The sequence below is a fragment of the Oncorhynchus nerka genome, linkage group LG18, assembly GCF_034236695.1.
Source record: "Oncorhynchus nerka isolate Pitt River linkage group LG18, Oner_Uvic_2.0, whole genome shotgun sequence".
NCBI classification, from domain to species: Eukaryota; Metazoa; Chordata; class Actinopteri; order Salmoniformes; family Salmonidae; genus Oncorhynchus; species Oncorhynchus nerka.
The window spans coordinates 11,062,010-11,070,222 of record NC_088413.1 but is presented as its reverse complement, the minus strand read 5'-3'; the positions used below and the strand labels follow the sequence as shown (position 1 = coordinate 11,070,222).

Below are 8,213 nucleotides of genomic sequence, written 5' to 3'. Positions count from 1 at the left end.
CGCTAATGGCCTGGTACTCAGGGCTCTATTGTCCCTCCATCAGGTCCTAATGGCCTGATACTCAGGGCTCTGCTCTCCCCCCACAGGTCCTAATGGCCTGATACTCAGGGTTCTGCTCTCCCCCCACAGGTCCTAATGGCCTGATACTCAGGGTTCTGCTCTCCCTCCATCAGGTCCTAATGGCCTGGTACTCAGGGCTCTATTGTCCCTCCATCAGGTCCTAATGGCCTGGTACTCAGGGCTCTATTGTCCCTCCATCAGGGCCTAATGGCCTGGTACTCAGGGCTCTACTGTCCCTCCATCCGGTCCTAATGGCCTGGTACTCAGGGCTCTATTGTCCCTCCATCAGGTCCTAATGGCCTGGTACTCCGGGCTCTATTGTCCCTCCAACAGGTCCTAATGGCCTGGTACTCAGGACCTACTCAGAGCTCTACTGTCCCTCCATCAGGTCCTAATGGCCTGATACTCAGGGTTCTACTGTCCCTCCATCATAACCTTAACCCTTACCTTAACCATTCAGAATGAATGCCTAACCTTAACTCTTACCTTAACCATTCAGAATGAATGCCTAAACTTCATGTTTTAGCCCTATCCCAAAACTGAACTCTTACCATAACCATTCAGAATGAATGCCTAACCTTAACCCTTACCTTAACCATTCAGAATGAATGCCTAACCTTAACCCTTACCTTAACCTCTTCAACCTATGGGGCGCTATTTCATTATTGGATAAAAAAACGTGCCCGTTTTAAGCGCAATATTTTGTCACAAAAAGATGCTCGACTATGCATATAATTGACAGCTTTGGAAAGAAAATACTCTGACGTTTCCAAAACTGCAAAGATATTGTCTGTGAGTGCCACAGAACTAATGCTACAGGCGAAACCAAGATGAAGTTTCATACAGGAAGTGAGCCAGATTTTTGAGGCGCTGTGTTCCAATGTCTCCTTATATGGCTGTGAATGCGCAAGGAATGAGCCTACACTTTCTGTCGTTTCCCCAAGGTGTTTGCAGCATTGTGACAGTATTTGTAGGCATATCATTGGAAAATTGACCATAAGAGACTACATTTACCAGGTGTCCGCTCGGTGTCCTCCATCGAAACTATTGCGTAATCTCCAGGTGCGTGCATTGTTCCATTTTGAACAGAGGAGAAACCAAACTGCCACGAGTGATTTATCATTGAATAGATATGTGAAAAACACCTTGAGGATTGATTCTAAACAACGTTTGCCATGTTTCTGTCGATATTATGGAGTTAATTTGGAAAAAAGTTTGCGTTGTAATGACTGAATTTTTTTTTTTTTTTTTGGTAGCCAAACATGACGCAGAAAACGGACCGATTTCTCCTGCACAAATAATCTTTCAGGAAAAACTGAACATTTGCTATCTAACTGAGAGTCTCCTCATTGAAAACATCAGAAGTTCTTCAAAGGTAAATGATTTTATATGAATGGTTTTCTGGTTTTTGCGAAAATGTTGCCTGCTGAATGCTAACGCTAAATGCTAACGCTAGCTATCAATAGCTATCAATACTGTTACACAAATGCTTGTTTTGCTATGGTTGAGAAGCATATTTTTGAAAATCTGAGATGACAGTGTTGTTAACAAAAGGCTAAGCTTGAGAGCTAGCATATTTATTTCATTTCATTTGCGATTTTCATGAATAGTTAACGTTGCATTATGGTAATGAGCTTGAGGTTGTATTCACGATCCCGGATCCGGGATGGCTCGACGCAAGAAGTTAACCATTCAGAATGAATGCCTAACCTTAACCCTTACCTTAGCCATTCAGAATGAATGCCTAACCTTAACCCTTACCTTAACCATTCAGAATGAATGCCTAAGCTTAACCCTTACCTTAACCATTCAGAATGAATGCCTAACCTTAACCCTTACCTTAACCATTCAGAATGAATGCCTAACCTTAACCCTTACCTTAACCATTCAGAATGAATGCCTAACCTTAACCCTTACCTTAGCCATTCAGAATGAATTCCTAAGCTAACCCTTACCTTAACCATTCAGAATGAATGCCTAAGCTTAACCCTTACCTTAACCATTCAGAATGAATGCCTAACCTTAACCCTTACCTTAACCATTCAGAATGAATGCCTAAGCTTAACCCTTACCTTAACCATTCAGAATGAATGCCTAACCTTAACCCTTACCTTAACCATTCAGAATGAATGCCTAACCTTAACCCTTACCTTAACCATTCAGAATGAATGCCTAACCTTAACCCTTACCTTAGCCATTCAGAATGAATTCCTAAGCTTAACCCTTACCTTAACCATTCAGAATGAATGCCTAAGCTTAACCCTTACCTTAACCATTCAGAATGAATGCCTAACCTTAACCCTTACCTTAACCATTCAGAATGAATGCCTAAGCTTAACCCTTACCTTAACCATTCAGAATGAATGCCTAACCTTAACCCTTACCTTAACCATTCAGAATGAATGCCTAACCTTAACCCTTACCTTAGCCATTCAGAATGAATTCCTAAGCTTAACCCTTACCTTAACCATTCAGAATGAATGCCTAAGCTTAACCCTTACCTTAACCATTCAGAATGAATGCCTAAGCTTAACCCTTACCTTAACCATTCAGAATGAATGCCTAACCTTAACCCTTACCTTAACCATTCAGAATGAATGCCTAACCTTAACCCTTACCTTAACCATTCAGAATGAATGCCTAAGCTTAACCCTTAACTTTAACATTTGAGATTTTGGAGAAATGGAACATACAGAGCAACAGGAGCAATAAAAACAAAACAAAAACAACAAAAACACAAGAAATGTGATGTTTGGAGAACGTGGATGAACGTTTAATTCTGCGGGAGACGGTGAGAGCTTGTTGGTTCCTGAGTGGAGTTAAATAAGTGTTGTTATAAACCCAGACATTTCAATCCTGTGTGAAAGAAGAGTTTTGATGGTTGCTACAAAAAAGAGGAGGAATCCCGCCTTCTACTGCTACTGTATGTATTTCTGCTCATATGAAGCGTTGCTCTGCTGTCAAACCGGCACGATTGAAAAGCGGGAAAGTTCCTATATTCAATGACAGCATAGGAACAGTGGGTTAACTGCCTGTTCAGGGGCAGAACGACAGATTGTCAGCTCGGGAGTTTGAACTTGCAACCTTCCAGTTACTAGTCCAACACTCTAACCACTAGGCTACCCTGCCGCCTCTACACTCTAACCACTAGGCTACCCTGCCGCCTCTACACTCTAACCACTAGGCTACCCTGCCGCCTCTACACTCTAACCACTAGGCTACCCTGCCGCCTCTACACTCTAACCACTAGGCTACCCTGCCACCTCTACACTCTAACCACTAGGCTACCCTGCCGCCTCTACACTCTTAACCACTAGGCCACCCTGCCGCCTCTACACTCTTAACCACTAGGCCACCCTGCCACCCCTGTATTTCTGCTCATATGAAGCGTTGCTCTGCTGTCAAACCGGCACGATTGAAAAGCGGGGTAGCCCGCTCTCCCTGAGAGAGAGAGAGACATACAGAGAGAGAGAGAGAGAGAGAGAGAGAGAGAGAGAGAGAGAGAGAGAGAGAGAGAGAGAGAGCTTTGTCAATTCAAATGAATGGATAATCTTGTAAAATGTGTATAAATATATTTTCTGTTCAATTGAATCTCCATTTATTTTGTCATATATCATCCCACATCATCAACACACTTAGATAATCACACTGTTCATCAATAAATTACTAAAAGATGTGTACATTCACCAAAGTCAACCACTCCTTGAGTACATAATTACCGTATTTAATTTTTAAAAATAACTTACATAATGATAACACCTTAAAACGATGTGTTGCGATCATCAAAATACTCTGAATATTAATACATTTATTACACAGATGTGTATTTTCATAAAAGTCAAGGAATAAATCTACTGATAAAAGTAGCAAAATGATGAGTAGTTTGTCTTAAGGACAGATCCAGGTTGTCCCTGTTACAGGTCCTGTTTGTCCCTGTTACAGATCCTGTTTGTCTTAAGGACAGGTCCTGTTTGTCCCTGTTACAGGTCCTGTTGTCCCTGTTACAGATCCTGTTGTCCCTGTTACAGGTCCTGGTTGTCTTAAGGACAGGTCCTGTTTGTCCCTGTTACAGGTCCTGTTTGTCCCTGTTACAGATCCTGTTTGTCTTAAGGACAGGTCCTGTTTGTCCCTGTTACAGATCCTGTTTGTCCCTGTTACAGATCCTGTTTGTCCCTGTTACAGGTCCTGTTTGTCTTAAGGACAGGTCCTGTTTGTCCCTGTTACAGGTCCTGTTTGTCTTAAGGACAGGTCCTGTTTGTCCCTGTTACATGTCCTGTTTGTCTCTGTTACAGATCCTGTTTGTCCCTGTTACAGGTCCTGTTTGTCCCTGTTACAGGTCCTGTTTGTCTCTGTTACAGATCCTGTTTGTCCCTGTTACAGATCCTGTTTGTCCCTGTTACAGATCCTGTTTGTCTCTGTTACAGGTCCTGTTTGTCCCTGTTACAGGTCCTGTTTGTCTCTGTTACAGATCCTGTTTGTCCCTGTTACAGATCCAGGTTGTCCCTGTTACAGGTCCTGTTTGTCTTAATACAGATCCAGTGTCAACCCTGTTACAGGTCCTGTTTCACCCTAAGGACAGGTCCTGGTTTGTCCCTGTTACAGGTCCTGTTTGTCTTAAGGACAGATCCTGTTACATGTCCTGTTTGTCTTGTTACAGATCCTGTTTGTCCCTGTTACAGGTCCTGTTTATCTTAAGGACAGATCATGTTTGTTCCCTGTTACAGGTCCAGTTGCCCCTGTTACAGATCCTGTTGTCCCTGTTACAGGTCCTGTTTGTCCCTGTTACAGGTCCTGTTGTCCCTGTTACATCCAGGTTGTCCCTGTTACAGGTCCTGTTTGTCTTAAGGACAGGTCCTGTTTGTCCCTGTTACAGATCCTGTTTGTCCCTTAAGTTACAGGTCCTGTTTGTCCCTAAGGACAGATCCTGTTTGTCCCTGTTACAGATCCTGTTTGTCCCTGTTAGCAGATCCTGTTTGTCTTAAGGACAGGTCCTGTTTGTCCCTGTTACAGGTCCTGTTTGTCTTAAGACAGGTCCTGTTTGTCCCTGTTACATGTCCTGTTTGTCTCTGTTACAGATCCTGTTTGTCCCTGTTACAGGTCCTGTTTGTCCCTGTTACAGGTCCTGTTTGTCTCTGTTACAGATCCTGTTTGTCCCTGTTACAGATCCTGTTTGTCCCTGTTACAGATCCTGTTTGTCTCTGTTACAGGTCCTGTTTGTCCCTGTTACAGGTCCTGTTTGTCTCTGGATCCTGTTTGTCTCTGTTACAGATCCTGTTTGTCCCTGTTACAGATCCTGTTTGTCTTAAGGACAGATCCTGTTACAGGTCCTGTTTCTCTGTTACAGGTCTGTTTGTCCCTGTTACAGATCCTGTTTGTCCCTGTTACAGGTCCTGTTTGTCTTAAGGACAGATCCTGTTACATGTCCTGTTTGTCTCTGTTACAGATCCTGTTTGTCCTGTTTCCTGTCTTAAGGACAGGTCCTGTTTGTCTCTGTTGCAGGTCCTGTTTGTCTTAAGGACAGGTCCTGTTTGTCTCTGTTGCAGGTCCTGTTTGTCTTAAGGACAGATCCAGGTTGTCCTGTTGCAGGTCCTGTTTGTCCCTGGACAGATCCAGGTTGTCCTGTTACAGGTCCTGTTTGTCTTAAGGACAGATCCTGTTGTCTCTGTTACAGGTCCTGTTTGTCTTAAGGACAGGTCCTGTTTGTCCCTGTTACAGGTCCTGTTTGTCTTAAGGACAGATCCTGTTTGTCTCTGTTACAGGTCCTGTTTGTCTCTGTTACAGATCCTGTTTGTCCCTGTTACAGGTCCTGTTTGTCCCTGTTACAGGTCCTGTTTGTCTTAAGGACAGGTCCTGTTTGTCCCTGTTACAGGTCCTGTTTGTCTTAAGGACAGGTCCTGTTGTCCCTGTTACAGGTCCTGTTTGTCTCTGTTACAGGTCCTGTTTGTCCCTGTTACAGGTCCTGTTTGTCCCTGTTGCAGGTCCTGTTTGTCTCTGTTACAGGTCCTGTTTGTCCCTGTTACAGGTCCTGTTGTCCCTGTTACAGATCCTGTTTGTCCCTGTTACAGGTCCTGTTTGTCTCTGTTACAGGTCCTGTTTGTCTTAAGGACAGATCCTGTTTGTCCCTGTTACAGGTCCTGTTTGTCCCTGTTACAGGTCCTGTTGTCTCTGTTACAGGTCCTGTTTGTCTTAAGGACAGATCCTGTTTGTCCCTGTTACAGGTCCTGTTGTCTCTGTTACAGGTCCTGTTTGTCTTAAGGACAGATCCTGTTTGTCTCTGTTACAGGTCCTGTTTGTCCCTGTTACATTCACAACCTGGAACCCATTTCCATCATGGCCACCTAATCATCCCCCTCATTCCTAATCGGCAGCCATTTTTGTGCCAGAACGCTCACCACACAATCACCTAGCATGGTGGAGAGGTGAAATGCTGTGATGGGCGTTCTGGCACAAAATGGCTGCCGGTGCACCACCCACACATTGGTGGTGGATGAGGTGAAATGATGTGATGAGCGTTCTGCACAAAATGGTGCCGGTGCACCACCCACACATTGGTGGTGGATGAGGTGAAATTATATGATGAGCGTTCTGGCACAAAATGGCTGCCGGTGCACCACCCACACATTGGTGGTGGATGAGGTGAGTTTCACCCTTTACTATGTAAAACGCTTTGAATCCCTCCGTTGGTAGAGGGCGCGATATAAATCCAATCCATTATTATTATTATTAGTACGTTGTTCATATGCGACCAACTTTACGAGCTGCTAGGTCGTAGCTCCGGACTGATATCTAGGAATATGACATAACACTGTTTAACATCTCATAAGCATGACATAGGACATGACATAGGACATGACATAGGACATGACATAGACATAGGACATGACATAGGACATGACATAGGCCATGACATAGGGCATGACATAGGACATGACATAGGACATGACATAGGACATGACATAGGACTATTGTTGCAAAATTGCGGTAATTTCCCCAAATGTCCTGTTTTTTCCCCCAGAAATCCTGTTTAGAAGATTCCTGGAATTACGAGGAAATAACCAGGACATCTGGGAAATCCTCTAACCAGGATTTCTAGGAAAACAAATAGGGAATTTTGGAATAGTTATTGTAATTTTGTACATAGCACCTTTATAACCATGTTATAGAAGAGTCATAATACCATAATCACAGGGTTATAATGCCTATATGATGCGGTTCTATGTGTCGCATGCGCATCAAAGCTGCGTTGCTTTCAACACATCCTCTTTGTCCTCCCTCTTTCCCCCAGTCAACACCGTTCATCATGGCAGGGTGGTCGTACATCTCCAGGAAATGCCCTCCTCCTTTCTCCTCCTCCTCCGGTCCGGTCTGGCAACACTTGCAGCAGCAGCATTTGGCGGCTCCCACGGCGACCACGCGTCCCAGGGTTCTAAGGGAGTGGGCCCAGAGAGGCAGGAAGTCCCAGGAGTGCAGTACCGAGACAGCTGGGTAGCCGTGCCTGAAGCACGTTCACTATAATGATGATGATCAACAGGGTCACTATGGAACGCCCACACCAACCAGCACCTGGCGAGAGAAGAAGAACAGTTTCACAGGTTATTTGGCTGCTACCACGGCGACCACGCGGTCCCAGGGTTCTAAGGAGTGGGTCCAGAGAGGCAGGAAGAACAGTTTTACAGGTTATTTGGCTGCTATCACGTTGACCACGCGGCCCCAGCAGGAAGAACAGTTTACAGGTTATTTGGCTGTTACCACGGCGACCACGCACCCAGGGTTCTAAGGAGTGGGTCAGAGAGGCAGGAAGAACAGTTTTACAGGTTATTTGGCTGTTACCACGGCGACCACGCGGTCCCAGGTTCTAAGGAGTGGGTCAGAGAGGCAGGAAGAACAGTTTTACAGGTTATTTGGCTGTACCATGGGACCACGCGGTCCAGGGTTCTAAGGAGTGGGTCAGAGGCAGGAAGAACAGTTTTACAGGTTAGGCTGTTACCACGGCGACCACGCGGTCCCAGCAGGAAGAACAGTTTACAGGTTATTTAGCTGTTACCACGGCGACCACGCGGTCCCAGCAGGAAGAACAGTTTTCCAGGTTATTTGGCTGCTACCAGGGACCATGCGGTCCCAGGGTTCTAAGGAGTGGGTCAGAGAGGCAGGAA

General features: G+C 44.9%; 1 pseudogene; it reads right to left on the bottom strand.

The window, feature by feature from the left end:
- Window positions 1-7,242: 7,242 nt before the first annotated feature.
- LOC135561942 (sodium-dependent phosphate transport protein 2B-like) overlaps window positions 7,243-8,213 on the bottom strand; it is a 10,618-nt pseudogene continuing 9,647 nt past the window's right edge.